We start from the raw sequence: 22,296 nt of genomic DNA, 5'->3' as shown, positions 1-22,296 counted from the left end.
TTATCTTAAGGAGGATGGAATGGTCTTATAGGTGTACCTGTTTCTTCCTTATGACAGTAGGAGGATCCTGCCTGATTAACTTTAAGTAGCTCCCTAACTTTGGGATGGTCATGAGAGATACACTGTAACATGTAAATATCAGTGGAACGTGACTTTTTTTCTTTTGTTTGTTTTTTTTCTGAAAGAAGGGTGCAGTAAAGTAAATTAAAATATTTCAGTGTAAAAGTGCCAAAAAGAGATGTGGCATTTGTTGAGGTTGCGGAACTCAGCTGTTTGGTCACAAACAAAAGCCTACACAGGTGCAAGAGACAGTTGACTCTTACATGAAACAGGAGTATAAACATCACCTGGATCTACAAATTGTCATTTTGAAAATTTCTACAAAAATACTAGCTGTTCTAGTATAGCATATGATCTCCCATGACTAGGGTTAAATTTAGGAAGAAACTTTCTTAAAATTTTCCAGCGAAACTGGTCTGGATTTTCTGACCTATTGAATGTGTGTGGTTCAGCTAGGCATCCTAGCAAACACAGCCAGACCCCAATATCTTGACATTTACTGACCCTTTGTCATGCCACGGAGTTCCTCAATGTGATGTCTCTCAAAGCAAATATGTTTCCCTGTTTTTACTGGAGTTCAATGTAGATCATCCTGTTCCACCTCATAGAAAAATTCAGCCTGGATCTATTGCTGTTATGAAACTCCTTGCTTCAGTGGCATTTAGAAAATAAAAGATGCTTTAAATAATAACTATAGATTCATTCTCATCTGATATTGCTGAGGCTTCCTAAGTGCAGTTATAGAGATTAGAATTCACAATTGTCTGTCATGTATTATTCCTTTTGCTGAATAAATTGTCAGCAAAGTTATCTATCTTCCAGTTCTTGAAGATACTATGCAATAACTTTAAAACTGGTGGGGGGGGCAAGGGGAGGAGGATGAGGTGATATTTGTTGGTAGTTAATAATTTCAGATAATGGCCCATTAAATGCCTCATCTCCAGGAAAAGCTTTCTTTGTCTGGAGAAGCCGGGGCACTCTCTGTCTAGGGTTGTTGAACTGGTGTCATTTACACTATAGTTACCAGCCCAGAGAAGTAAAATGACACTTAAAATGACACTTAAAGTGCCTGAAATGATAAATTTCTAAACAAAAATTAAAAATTAAACTTAAAATACTTCTGGACAAAAATCCCGCCCAAACAGGAGAAAGGTGTTTGCAAAGATTAAATGGCTAAAACTAAAGCAGATATGAAAAAACAATTAGACGGAGAATTTGAGATTCATTTTAAGGTGAAGAGTCTATGTATGGTTCAGATGAAAATAGGACTCGGATTCTTGGATCAACTAGCTTTAAATAAGGTACCAAAAGATCTGATATCAGTGTGGCTCCACAGCAGTGCAGACCAGATTGCAGATGATGTCAGTGTAGCTGCAGCAGTGCAGAGCAATTTGTATACATAAGCATTTATATATTTTCCCAGTTTTTGAGTGGCTTCTGTAGCCCATGCCGGGCTCATTAATGTTGCAGCATGGGTAAAGCTGAGTTTGTGCTGTTAGCAGAGGAAAAGAAAGTTCTTAGCCACAGTAAAATTTTTCTGAGAACTTGTGGCTGTGGGTAGGGCTTTTCAGTTCTTATTACTTTATGACAGTTTGACATCTGTTACTGTTCATTGGTAACTGTGAAGGGGTTCTTGAGCATTTGGGTCTTGGTTCCTTCTCCTCCCCAAGACAAAATGACAGAGGTGCTCAGCTGAAGAACCTTCGTAAATCTATCCCTTCCTATTTAAGGTTTTAGTGGAGTTTGAGCTACCAGGGTCAAAGAAGTGCCACCAAACATAGATGTCCATCACCTCAGCACTCCTCTTGATTTTCAAAGGGCAAAAATACTTTAATGTCATGTTGTTCTGCAATATTGCCCTTGTTGGTTTTTTTGGGGGGAGGGGGTTAACTTCTAAAACATGCTAAAAATATGGTTAATATTTCAGACCTTTCTCTCTTGGATCTTGTTTGGTATCTCCCATCAATCACATAAAACACTTCTACCCAAGCATGGGCTCCTGTCTCCTGGAGTGTGTCAGCTGTGAGGAAATCAGCACAGGGCAAATGGCTTTCTTCACTGCCCAGGCAGGATTTAAGCCAGTACTGAGAGCAGCTGTCTTGCATGAGGTACTGCCCTGCTTGGCAGTGCAACAACATGATAAGAAGGACGGGTTGCTCTTTGCAGACTACGGCAGCAAAAGAAATAAATCCTTTGTGTTGACCCTTGTTATGCTTCTCGATACAACTAGAACCACTTAATCCATTACCAGAACATCACTCTAGATCTGAGCATTTGCTGTTTTAGTTTAATTCAGCGACATATATGACAAAACCACAGTTTTCCTAACAAAAAATAATTTAGCTCTGACATGTTGCATTATTAAATTATTATTTTCTCCTCCCAGTTCCTATCAAATACATCAAACAAACTGTTCAGAACAGTTTGTTGGAGACAAATGATTTCTAACAGGTTGGCGTCAATCACAAGCAGATCATGCAGATTATTCTGTCAGATGCTTGGCGGGATGTGTGCCGACGTCCATCAGAGATGATTCAAGTCCTCCATGACACATTGCAGAGGTGGTGGAGTGGCAGTGAGTAGCACATGCAGGTACCATTGTTGGGATTCAGGGCTGCAGAAAGATAAATAAACATCTTTTTTTTTTCCTTTTTTTTTTAGGGACTATGTGCCTGTCAGTTGTTTGTCTCTGCTTACTGTGCAACACTTGAGAAGATCCAGAGTCCACATTTCTCAGAAGTCAGGGCTGGACAGAGCTGAGATTTTGCTCATACTGATGATTCTCTCCCAAGAGGATTGTAACTAGGTGTCAGGGGACCATTTTTACAGATAGTAAAGATTTCTCTGAGAACATGGGTTCCCAGTGGAAAACCAGATCATTGAATTGATTTTTATTTTTCATATAGGAATATCCTTACAGTTGCTTCTAAGAAGTTTCTTTTCGATAAAAGTAAGGAGATGGGAAAGTTTTGACTGAAAGGGATAGATGGGAAGGAAAGGAGAAGTCATAGGCATATACATAATAGTCTGCAAGCTTCTCTACGTCATGCAAAGAACTATACTGTCACTGCGACAGGAGATTAGAAACGCTTTCCTATGTTCCAGGCCAGAGCCAACAGCACTGGACTGTGGAATACTCAGTTCCACTGGGTATAAATATTCAGTGTTTTCTACAGAGTCAAGACTGACAGAGATCAATCACAGAAGTGTCAACAGCCTGGTTTGGTTTTGGTGATGGACTCAGAAGTTCAGACTTCCAGTTAGTCACAAGAAAAACAGAGCTCAGGCATATGCCTACATTTTCCCCTGGTTTTCATGACAAACTATGTAAATTGTTTATGATTTCTCTGAGACACGATGAGAACGCTTCTTTTGTATTTTATTTTTTAAATTTCAGTTGTCCTTTTATTTTAACTTTGTCTTAAAAGAGGAATTTAGAGTTGGTTGTGATATAAGAAAGGAAGGTCACAGTGCAGGAAAAGTGGCAATGTATTGGTCTGCCTCTAGAGAACACTTTTCTTACATTCCAGTGCTCCTGAAATAGAAAATCACATGGAAACACTATGTTCATTTTCTGCTTGTTTTTATGAGAGTAAAAGAGCATACACTTGGAGTTGATTACAACAGTGCAAAGTGAGATCAGGATCTTAGTTTTCTGATCAGACATCCATATGATGTAGTTTCTGTAGAAGAAATGTTTCACATAGTTCCAGCCTATCTTTTTGGAACATCTTATAAGTTTCTTTTCACATGATTGGGAAGTAAAAATGTATTTTCTCTGAAAGAAACTTAATTTAAAAATAATGATAATATGTATTTGAATATGTAATAATAAATTATTTGAATTTAAAGCAAACTGGATGAATAGTTTATCAAAGAGGGGGCTGTCGCAGGGTATCTTGTCGTGAGGCCTTGGTCCGGTGGGGGAAGAAAGACACACAAGACACACAAGACACACAAGGATAGTGAGACAAGAGATGTCTGCCTGCTCAGCGCAGCAGGCAGCCTTTATTGAGCTTGCTAACTACACACACAACACAAACATATTCCTACAACAACATCCAGGAATCCAAGCACCTGCACATTATCAAACCGTCTTAACCTTGTACTCCCTGCAACCCAAGGCCGTGTCCATGGAAACCATCTAACCAGCTCCACTGCTCCCATGGAACACGGCCTAACTTTTGCACTACCTTAAACTTTAATTGTGGGGCTACAACTTCACCCCACAGGGGGCAGTACAGAACTTGTAAGGCTTATGAAGTCTATTTCTCACTCTTCTACACTATCTTCTCTAGTTCCCCGTAGCCCCAAAATTATATTGTTACCTTCTGTGCTCATTTTGAATTATTAGTGCCTTCTAGATAGATACTAATGGCTTATAGACACCTGCCTGGGAGTTTTCTCAGACTGCTGTTAATATAGCCAACATGTTTTTCAGACTGTCAGAACTAATCTTATTATGGAGTGACTGTTCGCTTATATTTATAATTATTATGAACTGAATTTTGCCTCCAGATATGTCCCTGAGTTTGCATCCTTGAGGGCCCTTCTGCCTATGCATTAAGTTTTCAGGGTCATTCCCAATCTTTCTTCCAACCCCTCACTTGTACTGGTGAGTTAGCAGGATTCACTTCCCTTTCCCAGGAAGATCAGCACTTGCTTAACACAGTGAGTTCACAGGCAAAACCAGCCATCTGTGTCATTATGGATTAACTTCAGAAACAGATTCAATTGTGTTGTGCCATAAGTAATTTATTTTCAAGGACAAACTTTTTGTGTGAGCAGGGCACTATCTTCAGCTCCTGGTCACAAGTAGGCCGTGGACATCTTGCTGGGAGGTAGTAGTGACAGCACTGGCTGTGGGATACTGGACAAACATCTCTTTCATGGAGAGATTTAAAGTCTAAGATATGTTCTTTAATACATATAAAAATGAGAGTAGGGCAGGACTGAGCAATGAAGTGAGGGTTCTCTCCTATGTTCTGGAAAATGCTTGGAGTAAAGCCTGTGTTTTCTGACACTTACATGACTGTGAGTATTGATCCTGCGGTGTTTTGTATTCAAGAATCACTACAGTTTGATTTAGCTTGAGCAAACTGTACAAGAGCTCTCTTCAGAGTGGAACTATTATTACTTTGAGGATTAAATAACCTTTATTTTTTTGGCATTTCAGTCCAGCTAGTTAAGTCTCAAGATCCAATTAGCATTTGGTATTTGATAACTGAAGAGGCTATCAAGAACCTCTAAATTAAATATTTCAGAAACAAAATGTCCTGTCTGAGAATTAAATAAGAATTGTTAAAACAAAACAGTCTTTCTTCTATTTTTCACTATTTACATTCTTGTTTATTCATTAATGTTTAATACACAGAATGAAAACTTAATGACCCCAGCACATAGTGTTTCACTTCGTCCTGAACTGCTCATTGTCTTTTTTTTTTTCTCTTTTATTTCTTGGGCAAAAGTTTACAGTCAAAAACTGTCTCCCATTTGCCATCGCCTAAAAGCTTTGGGAATGACTGAGCAATAATCCCTGGCAACAAACAGTTTTCTGTCTGACTTAACATATGTCACCATAGAGATGATGAACATTGCTCATATATTAGTAGATACTTTACTATCTCATGCAATTATTTTATAACAGTGTGAAGAAGTGTAGGTTAATCAATAGGATTCATGTCTTGTGAGTAAAGCTGATCACTTCCTTCTAATGTCATTTGAGAATTTTGCCTGCATCTGATTATTAAGCCGAAGTGGGTAGCTACTTGTGTACATTACACCTGTCATTTCATAGCAATTTTGTATTTCTAACAATTTAACACTGGTCCTCAGTCAGCAGATGAAAAACTACAGTGAGCTCAGGCTATTCAAGTCTGAGGTTTTTGTTTAGGACTATTCTATGTTTTATTTCTCACATATAGTGAGAAAAAATCAATAATATTTCAGGTAATAGGAAGCACCTTTTGCATCAGCTTTGCAAGAACAGAAGTGAACCAAAAAGTAGTTACTCATGTAACTCTAATTTTATCTTCATTTTCGGTGGTAGGGCTTAATTCTCTGTATTCAGGTTGTTGGACCATGGTCCTGTGGCTTGTTGCTTGATTAAAAGTGGTGAAAACAGTTTCCTTCTGATTCTATGACAAAGGGAATCTATTCTGTGCAGCTTAGCAGCAGAATCTGAATTATATAAGAGAAAGGGAAGGATGGGTGGTGTTTGTATCTTCATGCAGAAGAACAAATTATTCCTGTGAGACTGGGAACACGTACTAAAAATCCAAACATATTGGCTAATTTTTATACCAGTAGTTTATGGAAGTCCAACACATGCCTAGGATTTGGTTATGCCATGCCAAATAAAAGCACAGGCACCCAGACAATCTGTGGTGAGGGTAGTAGAAAATACAGCAATGCAGATGGGTGAAGTCCTCCAAATGACAAAGGAAGTCCGAGATAGAACTGAGAACTGAACGTTGTTGTTCAATCAAAATCTATTGCCATAAACTGAAGATGTTTCATGTTTTCTAAGCACTGTCTGAAAAGAATGAGAAGTTAGTAAAACCAAAATAAAAATCAGTCTGATCCAAGAAATACTGATACCAAAGTGTTGTTGTGCAGTTCAGACATCTCTGATAACCCATATTCCAAAAGATTTATTTTATAATGAGCCTTTGCAGCCTTTGGATCTATTCACTGACGAAACAGAACAAAAACACCTCACTATGTGATAAGGCTCAGGGAAGAAGTATGCAACAAGTATAATGAAAGACAGACTTCTTGCATTGCTTTCCTGACTGCTTGTCTGAAAGGGCTCCTTCCCCACACTCCTGGTACCTCCATGGTAACTGGTGGAGATGCGGCAAGGAGTATGTTGTGTACGAAGGAAGGAATATGAAGGTATTTTATTCAGGTGTAGCTGTTGCTGAGAGGTCACATTGGTTACAGGATTTTATTTTCAGGGTCTCAACACCCATAGATAAAATGTCTCTTTTAACTGCATTGGATCCATCAGTTCTCTTCAATACAATGGATTATGCAGTATTCCATTGAGGAACATCTGGTAATGCCTTCTTCCCTATTCTCCAAATAGGCTAGCCATTCTATGGACAGCAAAGCTTTACTCTTCAGCCTTCATTGGAGGCTGGTTTTGACCTTTTTTTTGCCTAGGATGTCTTTTGAAAAATTGTTATACAGCTTGTTTAGTGATTTCAGTTTGCAAATAGCATGTTGATTTACATTTAATTTCCTGCAAAAAAAAAGGGCATAATTTTCCTTTTGAGAGAGTATATGAATGATAGGTTTTTGATAAGGCAGAAATGATAATGGGTACTGGAGGAACAGAACCCAATCTTATTTGAGTTCAAACTCAGCAAATTCATCACTGTTGTGTCTGCCTGCCCCTCAAAATTATAACTGCAGCATCATCTCTTCCTTAAGGAGGGAATTGAGGTTGTTTGATGCTTTTTATTTTTCAGTTAAAATTTAAAGAAAAGATGAGGTGAGAAAATGGACTTACACTTTTCTGGGGGTTTCTACACGATCTTTTCTAGTGGTAAATTCCACTAAATTCCACTTTAACCATGTATCTTCTTTTTCTCCTCACCCACATTGCCTTCTTGAGCTTGCATTCACTTCGATCACTTAAGTCAGTGCATCTGACTCCAGATGCAATTCAGCCACATATTTACAAGTAAAAAGGAGCTTTTTTTACCTCACCTTACTTTGGATACTATTAAATGTAATTCCCCATTCCCTTGTGTTTCCAGTGTCAACTCTCAAGAGATATAGGATAAGGAAATGATAACTCTTTGATGCCTCCTTGGCTTGAGAGAGGCTTTTCATATATATGATTTTATAGAGAGCTATGTGGCCACAGAGAATTGTTCATTGTTGGCTATTGCTGATACCAGTCACAGCTTTCTCCTGCCTTTTTTGAAACAGTAAGACAATTTTTTTTCATTGTGCAATTTATCTACCCAGTTGGCTAATATGTCATGAAACATAAGTAGTGTGCTTTTCTAATTTCCCTGCAGATATATGCATACATACCCCACCAACAGTTTTGGGGTGTTTTTTCAGCTTGATGAATACAGATAATTTGAACTTAGGCCAAGAAAATTATGAGAGAAGTACTAGTAACAATAGTACCTGCAAGCGTAGCTGAAACAATGCCTGAACTTTTCTAGGTCACAGTTTTTGTTTTTGCTTCCACACTTCAGTCTGAGAAGCAAAAACATAAACCACAGAAAGAAAGGCTGGTACACAGGTGCAATAGTTGCTATTGAACTGAAAACACAGTGTGGTTTTTGTGGTAGTTGCCATAGCAACAAGATCATTTACAGAACATAATCCCATTAGGAGAAAACATTTTTAAACTGAGCTAATTGTACATGAGTTTATATTGCTTCACAACTTGTTTTTGGAAGATTTCATTTTTAGGATACTAATAAAAGACTGATTAAAAGCATTACACATTGTCCTAAATTGCCTACAGAAAGAGAGGAGATGGGAATTATGTAAATTATTGCAGGTATCCTTAGATTGAACCAGTATGATCAAGTAAATTAATTCATGTGCTCATTTTTGTATTAAAAGTCACAAGATAGCAGCTGTACCTATATTATATTATTAGCTTGGTCAAATTCTGGTCCTTCCAAAAGCATTCCTCAAATGAGCCTTTGCCTTAGAGACTGTTCCTTAGAGACATTTCCTCTGTGCTGACTTGTGCACTTAGAGATGTAAAAAGCCTGTTGATAATTGACAGAAAGCAAGCTAATGGATTGTAAAAAAGCAGAATGAATAAAACTAAGATTAAACGTTTCACCTGTGGGAAGACAAAGTTGGATTTAGGAAAAAACCTGAAAGTAAAAAGGAGTGCTGAGATCTGCAGGTGCTGTAAGGAACCAGGGATTTCCAGCTAAATAGTCTAAGAAGTCATGTTCAGAAGTCTGTCCTTTGTATTTTAGCCTTGCTCCAGAGAAATGTTGCTGCCACATACCTTTATAAAAGAAATAGAAATGTTGCCAATGGTTAAACAGCAGGATTATATCTATTGAATTATAACTGATGGGAGTATTCTGCTTAGTAACACTTCTGCCCACCAGTCACATTTTCATTCAAGAAGTGATCTGAAAAATTCACTGGCAATGCAAGTCGGGGAGGTCAAGAGCTCAGAAAGTTTCAAAAGGGATTTGGATATCCGTATAGCAGTTAAAAATACCTGGAGTTACACAATATTGGTGATTATTCTCCCTTTCTATGTCTTTCTGCTCCATATGCAGCTATCTTCCATTTAGGTCCTATTACACCTGAAGCAGATGGAATCAATGCTGTGGGAGGCATGGTGTGGTCTATAAGGACACAAACTCTCATGCAATGCAGCAATCCTATAAACCGTTTGAGCAACGAACCCCACAATTCTGGAGGCCAAACTAGGTCTTGATGTACAGCTTATATAAGAATTGGTGTACAGCTTATATAAGAATTCTCTGATTTCAATGGGATCTTCTCTAGTTTCCACAGATCCCTAGGAATTTATCTTTTAAAGACATAAGGAAGCTAAAAATGCATTTGCCTGTAGTGTGGAAAGAGGCAGAGAGCTCAGAGCCAAACCCATCTTGGTAATGGACACATCAGGGACTGTTGTATGGAATTGAAATACCTGTAAGAAGAGATTGTGGAACAAATTGTTGAAGCGAGTGGTGACCTAAAAGTGGAAGTCACAGATAAAATAGTAGAATCATGACCTGTGGTATGTAGGCTCTTTTCTAAGAGCCTCTAAAACTGCTGGAGGCCTGGAAGGTGGCAAATGTGATATCAGTCTTTTAAGAAATTTTAAGGACTTTTAGAGGGTTCCAGAAGAGACCATGAGAACTACAGGATGTTAACTGTGAGAGAGAAATGTAAGTCTGTCTATACTAGTCAAAAGAAAAGGAAACAGAATAGGAAACTAGTAGAATTAAAAGATCCATGGTTCACTTTGGAGCCATGAACTTCGTTTTTGTTTAAAATACAAATAATTTAAAAAAGATCCACCTCACAAACTGTCATGTCAACAGCCATGTGAACAGAGAGTTCCAGTTGGCAGACTCCACTTATAACATAATATTTCGATTTCCAAAATATTTTTGTAGGGTCCATCACCACTGAAAAAAAAAAATTAGGGACATTAAAAAGCGTGAAATAACAAAGAATGTCCTTCTATATATTGCCAAAAAGTAGGAAACAAAATAGGTGCAAATCACTACTTTTTGGGGTAGAGAGGTTACCAATGATGTCCTGTAGGCAACTGTGCTATTGAGCATAAAAATGACCCAGAAAAGGTACTGAACAATGTTATGATTAATTTTGCTAATTATACCAAAACAAACAAGGCAGCAAAAAAAGAAAGCTTATTGAGAAGAATTTCACAAGAGCCTTATGAGGCTCTGTGCTAGATTTAAACGCAGATGAAATTCAATGTAGGTGCAAAGTCCTGTGTGGAAGAATGCTGTCCTAGCCTTATATATAAAATGACTTGTTCTGAGATAATCTTTAGAAATCAGAGTGAGATCTTAGTATTATGTCTGTAGAGGTTAAAAGACTAAACAGTGAAAAAACAGAAATTACAACCATTAAAGACTCAAAGCTGGAAGAATATTCAGGGAATGTTTCATTTACAAGCAAAGACAAGACATGAACCTGTTGGAGCAAGTCCAGAGAGGGGCTACCAAGATGATTAGAGGGATGGAACACCTCTCCTATGAGGAAAGGCTGAGCAAATTGGGATTATTCAGTCTGGAAAAGAGAAGGCTTCAGAGTAACCTAATTGCAGTCTTCCAGTACCTGAAGGGAACCTACAAGAAAGATGGAGAGAGACTTGTTACAAGATCATGTAGTGACAGGACAAGGGGGAATGGCTTTATACTGGAAGAGAGTAGGTTTGTATTAGATATTAGGAAGAAATTCTTTACTGTGAGAGTGGTAAGATGCTGGAGCAGATTGTCCAGAGAAGTTGTGGATGCCCCATCCCTGGCAGTGTTCAAGGCCAGGCTGGATGGGGCTTTGAACAACCTGATCTAGTGGAAGGTGCCCCTGTCCATGGCAGGGAGGTTGGAACTAAATGATCTTTAAGGTCCCTTCCAACTCAAACCTGTGTTTGATTCTATGTGCCCTATGCTTTGTAGTCTTTCTTGGGCATCTGTTTATTGTTGGAGATGGAACATGACTGAAGAAATATCCTTGACCTGTTCCCTATAGCCATTATTAATCTAGATGCCCTTTTATCTTGATTTGAAAGTATATGCAAAGATGATATTTACAATCTCACATTCCTCTTTAGAATGAAAATCCTCTTATGAATAGTTTTCAACTTAGTGAAGTAACTTTATGAAGTTTATTGTTCTTTTCTCTTTCCTTCTCACAAAATACCTGGTATACTTATAGGTGGCAGTACACCCACAAATAGCAAACACAGTATTTGCTGAACTGACGGCATTGAAATATTTTTCCTCTCTAAGTGGAAAGCATGAAAAATATAAATTAAGTCAGAAGAACTTTCTTTCTCCACAAGAATGTTAGAAAAGAGGGAGAATAGGTAAGAAATGTGTAATACATCTGAATTTGCAAAAGACTTCAATGAATCTAAACAATATGAAGCAAAATTTTTTAAGCAGTCATTAAATGATACAGTATTAATAGAGCCTCAGTGTATTATTTAGAATGTTTTTATGTAGTCAATGTGATATAAACTATTGGGATGACAGGTGTCTTATTTTTGTTGTGATCTACTAAGCAGTTCCTCAAAAACTCTATAGTCTTTCTATTTAAAAATTATTTTTTTGCAGCTTAAGTTTACAAAAGAGTAACTAACTCTCTTCTACAAAAATTTCCTTGTTACTTAAAGAAAAAAATAAGCCATTTTTAGATAGCTGAAGTGTCCCACCTGATATTTTAAAAATTGAAAGTGAGGTGACAGGTCTATGGAAAGGAAGAAGTAGGAATCTGTAAGACCTTTTACTTTTAAAATTGTCTTACAATAAAACCAAGCAGTTTCACGTGTAAACATGTGAAAGTAGCAAAAAAAAAATGGTTTTATTGATCCAAAACATAGGAAAAACACTATTAAAAATATTGGATACCTTCATTCTCCCTCCTCTTTGCAATCTTAAAAATTATCACACTTAAGCCTAACTCTGCTGCTAACCAATAAGTATTGTTTTGGATCAAACCGAATGTTTTCATTTCATTGTTCAGTGCACATCATTAATCTTGTTCTTTAAGGTAAAACAATAAGTGACTCTCTTCTTTTTATTCTTGCTTTTCTAAATCAACTAAAATATCCAAACCTTAAGGGTAGATATTACGCCTTCAGTAAGAGAAATGCATTGCTTGCAAAACAGCTTTGATTCTTGTTTCCATGGGATTTTTTTACTCAGGTTTAACATTTCTGCCAAATCATATCATGCTGACCTGTATGGTACTCAATTGATTTTACTGAGTCATTTAAAAAACTTTAGACAAAATCATTTTAGTTTACAACCTTTCTAGATCATAATGTTCCGTTGTATTCTTGAAAACGGTAACATTTTTTACAGAAATAAATCAAAACTCAGGATAGCAGAGTAGTATTAACCCTTGCATTCCATGTTGTTCAGTTCTTAAGAGGACATGTCAGTGAGAGGACATGTCAGTGAGAGGACATGTCCACGTCAGGGCAATTTTTAAAGTCCGGTTGGGTCTGCTGTGTCACTGTTTAAATCAGACACACAGTAACATACATGTGAGATAGCTGCCCACTTTTCTCAGAAAGTTATGAATTGGTGGAGAGAGCCTGGATTTTGTATCCTCAAGTCATCTAACACCTAGATCAGTTTAGTTTTCCTAGGGCATTAAACTGCCCAGGCACCAAAATATCCCTCCAGAGGCAGCATAGTCTTGTGTGAATTTATTAAAACACTTCAATTTTAACCCTTAGAGCTGTTTCGGATGCTATTTTGTTTCCCCACTAGGCTTGAGCGAAAGTTTAGCACTTCAAAGCATTAATGCTGTTTTTTTCTGTGTTAAGGGACTATTTTTCGATTTTTCTAATGCCTGATGCTGACTTATCAGAACTTCATTTGGTTTTTTTATCTGTAGGTAGTTTATGAATTTACAAAGGATCTGAATCTTCCCCATCAGGATTTTATATGGCTCAATAGTATCCTTCTGAAGGAATGTATTGCCATTTTAAATTGTATTGTTCACAGTATCTCTGTTTTTTTAAGTGAAATACGATCTCTTCCTAAATTGTCTCTGTGTCATACTTGCAAGAGACTGAAATGGTTAATGACTTAAACCTTGTTAAGATCACCAAAAGACTTTTGTCCACTGTAGCAAATTGTACAAAGAAACAATTGCTCACTGAAGCCCAGCCCTTCCCTAATATGCCTACTAATTTGGACTGTGACAAGAACTTGAGATAAGATAAAGGTAGAACTATTGTCACATTATCACAGGAGCAGAATGTATCCATAAGTATGAGAGACTGGAATGCTAATGGCTCCGACAATCAAGGTGCAAGCTGATGATGTGCAAAGTAACCACCCAGGTGCTGAGGGCGTGCACACTTCCCACCTCGAGCTACAAGCTGGGTAAGATAGGAGAGAAGCAAATCCTGAAAGGCAGGGTAGTGTTTCTTTGTTCTTACACAGGAGTAAGCTGTGGTAACTCCCATCCAGGGAAGCACTGAACATTCACTTGAAGCCTCAAGATATTAATTTCTGCTGATGGGCATGATGGGCCATAATATACTCAACCTTGATATAACAGGGAGCTGTGGTGTCTTAGAAGGTGTCAAAGACTCATGAAATGTCCTGTGATCCAGTATGACATCATCCATTGTAAAACTCCCTACCCCAGGGGAGGTATTGAAGGCATTTCTACCTAGGCTAAGCATAATAAAAACCCATGGGCCTTCCTTAACCTCTCTCACCACACAGGCTTTTTTCCTCACCACTCCCTCAGCAGATTCACCGGGCTTCCCTCGACAGATTCACACTGCAACCATCACTTCGACAAGACTGGAATCCCCACCACCAAGAAGACCACAAGAAGAGGACCAAGGGGATACTGTCGGAATCCACAGAGTGGTGATATTTTTTCTACTTAATCTGTCTCTCTGTCACTCCCTTTGTCTCCCTCTCTCTCTTTTGCCTCCCATATCTTCTTATCTCTCTCTACCTCATATTTACTGTTAAATAAAAATCCACACTATTGACTTTGCCATATGGTCTCATTTGCACCTTAATTTAGGCAGAGGTATCTCTCTAATAATTTTAAAGAACTTGATCATAACAGTAGTAGAGCTGGGAAAAAAATAGTTTACCTCATGATCCCTGGAATTTTTTTTTGCAAAAAACTTGAACCATATATTTTTCAGACTGTGAGATATTCTTTTATATGTTGTCCCTGTGCATTTTCCCCTCAGCTTTCTTTTCTTTGATTCAATTGAGACTGGTAGTAGAAGCCTGATAAACTTAAAAACTCCCTTATAATTTTTCCAGTCCACTCTACATTTTGAAGCAAAAAATAAATCTCAAAGTGAGTGATTTGTAAATGTCCAAACCAAATCCAAGCCCCAAGTCTTATAAGTTTTCCACATCAGTCTGCTATAGTATATTTTTTTTTACATTTATTCAGGCAACTCTAAGTGTATAGCAACTCCAAGTAGGAAGTAGAAATAATTTTCTTATCTGTATTTGGCATTCCTGTTTGCTGCCTCTAAAAATCTGCCTTTTGTTCTTCTTTAATGTGGCTTCTTCTCTATGCTGGATTATTTTAGAGCTGTGTATCGTGCAAAATACTAGATCTGGATTCTGAGAGTAAGTTACATTTTATTCTGTTGCCTCACATTTTGTCATGCTCGCAGTGAGAAGAGCAGTCCACAAAAGTGCAAAAAGGCTAAGTATGAAATGACTGCTTGGGTAGTTTGCTTCATTTTGGTTGGGCAATTTCCTGTGTAAAATGGCAAAATATACAAACATCACCATCAGGCCACATCTTTCAGAGGGTCCCTGCAAAAAAAACACCTCTTGCAAGCAAGTAGTGCAAGGGTGATGTTATGAAGGGCTGGAAAGGAAGAAACTCCCAGTTGTGAAGAGAGCTCGTAGTGGATAAGAATGTTTGGAAGTATCATCTGAATTTAAATGTGATAGCTGTTCTAGTTTTGGATGTTTGTATATAGCCCGATCGAAAGACCAGGGGGAAGAAGGGTACTTAAACTCCAGCAGAGTTCAAATACAAGGATAATATTTTTTTCTGCTTTCTCATGAGTAGAAACAAAAAAAGGCCCCTTTTGTTTCACCACTGTTCATTAATTTTCATACAAGAGCACCTGCTTTGTGTTGATTCTGATGGATTCTATTATGGTAGCCATCATGATAAACTGCTTTCCAGGGAAGAGGAGCCTACTAGGTAGGTACTACAATATTAGAATTAAATAAAACTTGTGGGATTAATTGTGTAACACTTTGCAGAGAGGAAAAAAGAAAAGCTAAATTTTGAGGCTACTCCTCCCATATTCCACTCTGAAAGCAAATGTCATGTGTCCCTTTTCTTGCGAGACACTAAACTGTCCCATTTATTCAAAAGACATCTACAAGTTATTCCTTGCTGTTTCTAAAGCAGTAGTTTTAAAGAAGATATAATTACTGAGTTCTAATATGCCTTGTGTTACTCCTGCCAAAGGCTGTGATAGGACCCCACCTACAGCACTAATGTTTAGGATCTGATGAAACATAATTATCCAATCCCTGTATTGTAAATATGAAGCCTCAGCTTCTTTTCTTCTTTTTCTTAAATTATTGAAATGATACAAATGACAGGGAAAAGTCTCTTCTCATTGCTTGAAGTTTTAAAAGGCCTTCTCTGAGCCCCACATCTCCCCTTAATTAGTGTTTTGAAAAATATAGCAGGAAATAAAGTTGTCATTTGAAAGAGATACAAAGACTAGAAACTGTAAACTGCATTTTATAGAACAAACATCACTCTACAGAACCCACTATATTCAATAATAAGCTGTGATATGAAGATACCTGAAAAAATAATCAGTAGTGTTCTCGTCAAGGTCAAATCTGTCTGACTTTCTCCTTGTATTTTAACAAGGTTCTTGTGGGAGGAATTGGTAATGATTTTGAAAATTCTTAAGGAAGTGAATGTCACAACAGAGAATATCTAGTCTAAAGGTAAATGTGTTAAACATTGACACTTGTATATAGTTAAGTGAGTAAACTATTATAGTAACAGGACGAAGGTGTTCAGATCCAATAGATCTTTTCGAAAAGTTCAGTAACTGCTCTTTTCAAGCAGAATTTTTGGACTTTTCCGTGTTCAAAAGAAAAATGTTTTGGAAATCTCCATCTAAACAAATTTCTTTCTCTTTTGAGTGGTAACCATGCATTTTTCCAGTTGCCTTTAAGAGTCTCAGGCACATTTGGTGAACTGTAATAACTATGGTGGTCTCAATCCAAAGAGAGAAAAAGGGATACAAGTAACCTCTGTATCTAACAGTGTAACCTGAACACTGTAAATAATCAAGCTGGTGGTAAACCAGGAATCCAAATGTGCTTGCTTATGGCAATTTAAATAAGAGGTTATGTGCCAAACAGTAGTGCATTGGGACTCGAAGATTATCAGACAGAATGAAGAATGCTGGGCAAAGGTGTTCTTGGAAAAGAAATGAAAGTGCCATTTGAAGCAACATTGAAATAGTCTTTTCTTAGAATAATGAAAAGGAGGAACACTATGTGAAAACTCAGTTAATCAAACTGTCTATCACTAAATATAAGGCTTAGCTGTCTCTGATCTTTGCAATGTCTCCTCCGGGAATTTTCACTAAAGCTTCTGTTCAATAACTGCTGTGGAGGTTATATCTTCTTTTTTTTTTTGTTAAGAGAACCAAACCTTTATTCTAATTAAGTAGTCTTGCTGGTGGCAGCTAACAAAACATCTGTAACCCTCTGGAAGGAAAACAAGGTGGAAAAGGAAAGGTCTTTGGTGTCTTGTCATAGGGAGGGAGCTTTCACATTTTTTGAAAGATGCTTGAGATGGTTGTGGTCTCTGAATTTTCCAAATACAGAAAAAAATAAGACACTAAATCAATTAACTTATTCAGTTTGTCTACTAATGTTGCTGTATTAGTGTATGTTACCTTCAGATCGCATCTCCAGAAGTTGAGAGACTAAAACCAATTATTATTTTTTGATTATACTGGGGAAATAGCATTCCATAATTTTATTTGTTTCTATATTTTCACCTGCTCATACATTAGTGTCCAATATCAGAGAATGATCAAGAGAGAACTTTCATCTAACTGAGTATGGCTAGTCTATAAGTTTTGGATGAATCAAAACATGTTTCTGAATTTTTATTATTTTTATTTTAACATAGACAGCTTGGTCATAACAGAAAGGAAGAAAATAATATGCTTTTTAATATCCTACTGACAGAAACTGTAAGACTAGACAGTAAAGAAATGGCCAACTGTATATCTTTGGATACTCCAATTTTCAAGAGGTTCTGAGGAACTTTCACAATTAATTGGCATTTCTGTGGTTTCTACCAGAGCACATAGCTTTGTGAATGCCATTTTTGTTTGACCTCTTTGATAGTTGTGACAAAAATGTAACAAAACTGTTAAAGAAGAGATTGACGCCATACATTCACCAGTGTATAGAATGTAATTATTTCCCTTTTTCTCTTTCTTAAATGGTAAACAATGAACATAGAATATTTTTAAGATCACATAAATAATGGTGTCTATCTTACAATGCTTGCTAGACATTTCTTATACGAAATGAATTTGTTAACCACTCCAGAAAATTTCTTGAAAACAACTTAGGACATAAGCTCTCAAAGTTTGATTCCCTTCTGAAAAGCAACAATACTAAAGTGTCACCGTTCAACTTACCAGATCCGCTCCATATGTGTTCAGAGTTTTATCTGCTGACTTCTGCAGGAAAAATATGTCTCTACTGCTTGTTTTACTCATGTTCATCCTCCAGAAGTGACACGGCTCCATGAAGAGATTGTGTTTCTTCTCCTTTCTGTGTATCTTTATCATTAGAAGTGTTTTCTGAGTTTTAATTAAAAGGATACATCAGATAGCCTCAAGAGACTGTATCCGACTCAGTGATGTTGTGATGGGTCAATATATACATTGATGGCAGTGGAATTACTAAGATATGGTAACACACCTAATTAGTTCTGCACAAACGTTGTTTACTGATGGTAATGTAGCAGAGAGGGAGGATCTAGGCTGACTTTAAATGCACAGTAATTTTTTTGGAATTGTTACTGGGAGAGGAAATGGGAAGCAAATAGCCTTTCTCTAAAACAAACACATTTGATCTTAAACTTCGGAGAGACATTAACTTCTGAACTGCATGTTGCCATTTTTTACAGGACTGCTTTTCTTTGAATAATTCTTTGGATTCCCAAGCAGTGGGAAGGGAGCATATTCAAAGAAGGGCAACCAAAGTGGGTGAAGGGTCTGGAGCACAAGTCTGATGAGAAGTGGCTGTGGGAGCTGGGGTTGTGCAGTCAAAACAGGCAAAACAGGCTCAGCTCTCTGCAACTACTCAAAAGGTGGTTGTAGCCAGGTGGGGATCAGTGCCCCAAGTAACAAGTGACAGGACAAAAAAAATGGCCTTTTGGCCAGGGAAAAGTTGTGCCAGGGAAGGTTTAAATTGAATACTGGGAAAAATTGCTTTATGGTAAGGGTTGTCAGGTGTTTGAGCAGGCTGCCCAGGAAAGCGATAGAGTCACCATCCCTGGAGGTATTTAAAAGACGTGTAGATGTGGCACTCAGGGCCATGGTTTAGTGGTGACTTGGAAGTGCTGGTTTAACAATTAGACTCAATGATCTTAAAGGTCTTTTCCAACATAAATGATTCTAAAATTCTATGGCATTGAGGTTATTTTAAAGTTTGTTGATTTGGGGATTTTTTTTGGCTCTGTGTACCTGAGAAATGTTTAACAACCTTTTTGTTCAAATTTCTGTCCAGAATTTTGCCAGAATATTATTTTTAGCTTGCTAGATAGACTGCTTTGTGTGTATGAGTCATGTATGCCATGCTGCTGAGTACTTATATTTATTATTTATGCAACCATGCATATTCCATGAAATGGACATTCTCTGTCACCTTTATTGATGTCTGAAACTCTATGGAGAAAAAAGGTAGCTCTCAAAAAAACAGCTCTTTATTTAGGGTGGACATGAGGGGTTCAAAACAAAAGCTTTTTTTCCCCCTTAGATTCAAGTTGCATCAAATCACTCGAGTTTTCTTACAGGGCGTAACTGAAATTCGGTGATTTACCATGGATTGATATTTGGATGCTTGCTCTCTATCCAAATATCCTGGCTTGAGCAGAATATAAATTTCTTACTAGGAAAATATTAAAAACATTTAATCATAAACCCATTATTGTGATGCTCACATGTTTTTAAATTATGGTAATGAATATTGTATAAATATATAGACACAAAGAAAAGCTTGTAATGGGATTAAAGTGAAGGAAAAAAAAATTTCACCTCTTCCCCAAAGCTCTTCAACCTCCCAGAGTAGTATATTTGGATTTTTTATAAATTAAACAAATAGCAATTACAGTGGAAGGTTCATAGGATTATACTTATGCCATGTTATTATTCAGTTGAATGTAGTTTTAGAAATGAGATATTACAGGATTTTCATATTTTCTGCTTGCCTTGCCTTTATGAACTATTTAATTGAAAAGTGTTATCTAGTCACTGTTAGTAAAGTTTTCATCTAGAAGAGATCAATAGGCTTTTGTGGGTAGCTCTAGTCCACTCCCCTGGATGATCACTTATTTTAATGAGAGAAATAAACATAGTGGGAAAGGCTCTAAGATGAACAGTTTCTCTCTCAAGATACTTTCCTACATTTGTATCATGCTTAATGTAGCAAAACTGAAAAACCTTTCATAATTGCTGTGATATACAGCTTTTAATAGCCTTGTAAAAGAGAAAAAATAAAATTGAAATGGTAACTCTTGGGACTGAAAGTATAACAGAACAGCAGAGATGGGTGGAGGTGGAGAATCAGGTAAAGCCAGCTCAGTAACTTATAAAGCCAACACAATGTTGGGGAACAATGTGGGTGCGACACCCACAAAAGAAGCTGTTGTAAATCATACCCCTGTTGCTTTAAATCCATTCATCTCTTGGAGGATTACATGCACTTGATGTGACATTTGAATAAATAAAGGAATACTGTGTTATTCTTGGCTTAGCAGACTATTATAAGGCTCATTGCTTCAGGCTGTTGACCAGCTTGTTGATGACATTTTTGTCCATGCATTAGGAAAAGGTGAATCAATATTGTTTATGAACAGTTCTTTTGTTGCTGTGGGCTTCCCTTGCATATGGGATACGAACACAGGATCAACTATGATGTTCCCAGCTCTGATATTGTTTCTACACAGGAAATGAAAATATAAACAGCAGAAATTGTCTTCTGTCTCCTACTATAGATAAACACAAATAATTTTTAAGGATCTTGTTTAGGTTCATTGGGAAGGATTTTATTTTTCATATTAAGAATGTCCAACCATGGGCATTGTCATTGCCCTGGAAATGCTCAGTCATCAGAACCTTAAGATGTCTCTGTATTCTGCTTAAATGTTGTCCCTTCCAAGAAACATTCTTCTCTTGTCTCCTAAAGGTTACACTCTGGATAATCTAGTCATATTTTTCCCCAGGAGCACAGAATTCATTTTATCATGGGATTAGTATTTAAACCTTAGGTATTTTGTTAAAAAATACCTATCTGGGTTTACTGTAGCCAGTGGAGGAGATCTTTCAATAGGCATTTGTGGAAGATGGATGTCTAAGGTGCCACGGCCCGAGGGTAGGGGAATAGGGACGCAGCACTGCACAGAGGGTTCTCACACAGGTAGAAGGTGAGGGTGCAATGGCAACTTTATTGAGGGAGACACTGACTTAAATAGGGTTTGGGTAAGGGGAGGTTCCACAACTGACTGCGGCAAACTTCAGCCAATCAGTGACAGAGGAGCGGGAAAGCAGGGGAGAACAAGGGAGTAAACAACTTTTGGAGGGAAAACTGTGAGGGCAAGTCTGAACAAGCCCTAAACAATATAAACCATAGGGAGTAATAAGGGGATAATTGTGAGGGTACATAAGACTGGGTTCAGAACTGGGGAATAACACGAATGTCCATAACCAAATAGTCCTTTCAGGCTCCATATAATTCATACCAGGCTTTATATCTCTCCCAGTCCGATTTCTTCTCCTCCACATAAGGTACTGAAGATAAACGGTCCTCTTGAACATCTGTTCCCATTGACAATGTAAGCAGTCCGGTCAGCTGGCTGTGTGTAGGGACTTACTTTATAGACTAAAGAAAGGTTAAGCCCATGCTATTTAATACTGTCTTCTGACATAGCACACAGACCTAGGCAACGTGCAAAGTGTAATTAATGCAAAACAAAAAAGTTCGCAATTTAACTATACATTTAAAAAAACCTGTATGCCAAAATATACATATTGTATTGGTTCTGACATGTAAAGATAAACAAAAAATTCTTTTCTCTTTCTTTCTCTCTTTCTCTCTCTCTTTCTCTCTCTCTCTTTCTTTTTCTTTCTTTCTTTCCTTCTTTCTTTCTTTCTCTCTTTCTTTCTTTCTTTCTCTCTTTCTTTCTTTTTTCTTTCTTTCTTTCTTTTTTCTTTCTTTCTCTTTCTATCTCTTTCTTTCTCTCTTTCTCTGTCCTGACTTAACATTAAGAAGGAAATTAATCCAAAGGAAATCTGAAAAATTGGTTATATTATTTCTCTCTTTTTTAAATGCAATGTTGTCTCTTCTACTATATTACCTGAAATGACACATATATTTAATATATATGATTTTAGTCTGAGGGAAGTAAAGGAATATGAGCCCCATTTCACAGCTGATAAAGTGTGACAGGCCAACTAATGCCTGAATTTAGGCTCCTTTCTCATTCTAATTTCACTATTTTTAGATGGCGACAAATAAACTTAGAGGGACTTCGAGCAGGGACTTGAGCTAATTTCCACAATATGTCTTCAAACACGAGCTCTCTTCCCTTTTGTTTTTCTTCTATTTATTGTCTGAAAAAGTCTGCTGGCTCATCAGTCTTAGTTTACAGAGAGCTCATTTTTTCCTTGGAAGGACTGTGATATCCTATTGGACACAGCAACAGCATTTACCTACATCTTGAATG

General features: G+C 37.3%; 1 long non-coding RNA gene across 1 annotated transcript; it reads right to left on the bottom strand.

Moving 5' to 3' along the window:
- Positions 1 to 2,333: 2,333 nt before the first annotated feature.
- LOC113964206 lies at positions 2,334 to 20,701 on the bottom strand. Its single transcript, XR_003533097.1, has 4 exons — positions 20,690 to 20,701; positions 11,369 to 11,372; positions 8,676 to 8,756; positions 2,334 to 2,674 (listed from the first exon to the last, which is right to left on the bottom strand). It is a non-coding gene; the product is annotated as an uncharacterized LOC113964206 (long non-coding RNA).
- Positions 20,702 to 22,296: the final 1,595 nt, after the last annotated feature.

This window comes from Neopelma chrysocephalum, unplaced genomic scaffold (assembly GCF_003984885.1).
Source record: "Neopelma chrysocephalum unplaced genomic scaffold, ASM398488v2 Primary Assembly neopelma1_26, whole genome shotgun sequence".
NCBI lineage: Eukaryota > Metazoa > Chordata > Aves > Passeriformes > Pipridae > Neopelma > Neopelma chrysocephalum.
Note: the sequence above shows the minus strand (reverse complement) of the source record. Positions and strands in the feature narration are given on the sequence as shown.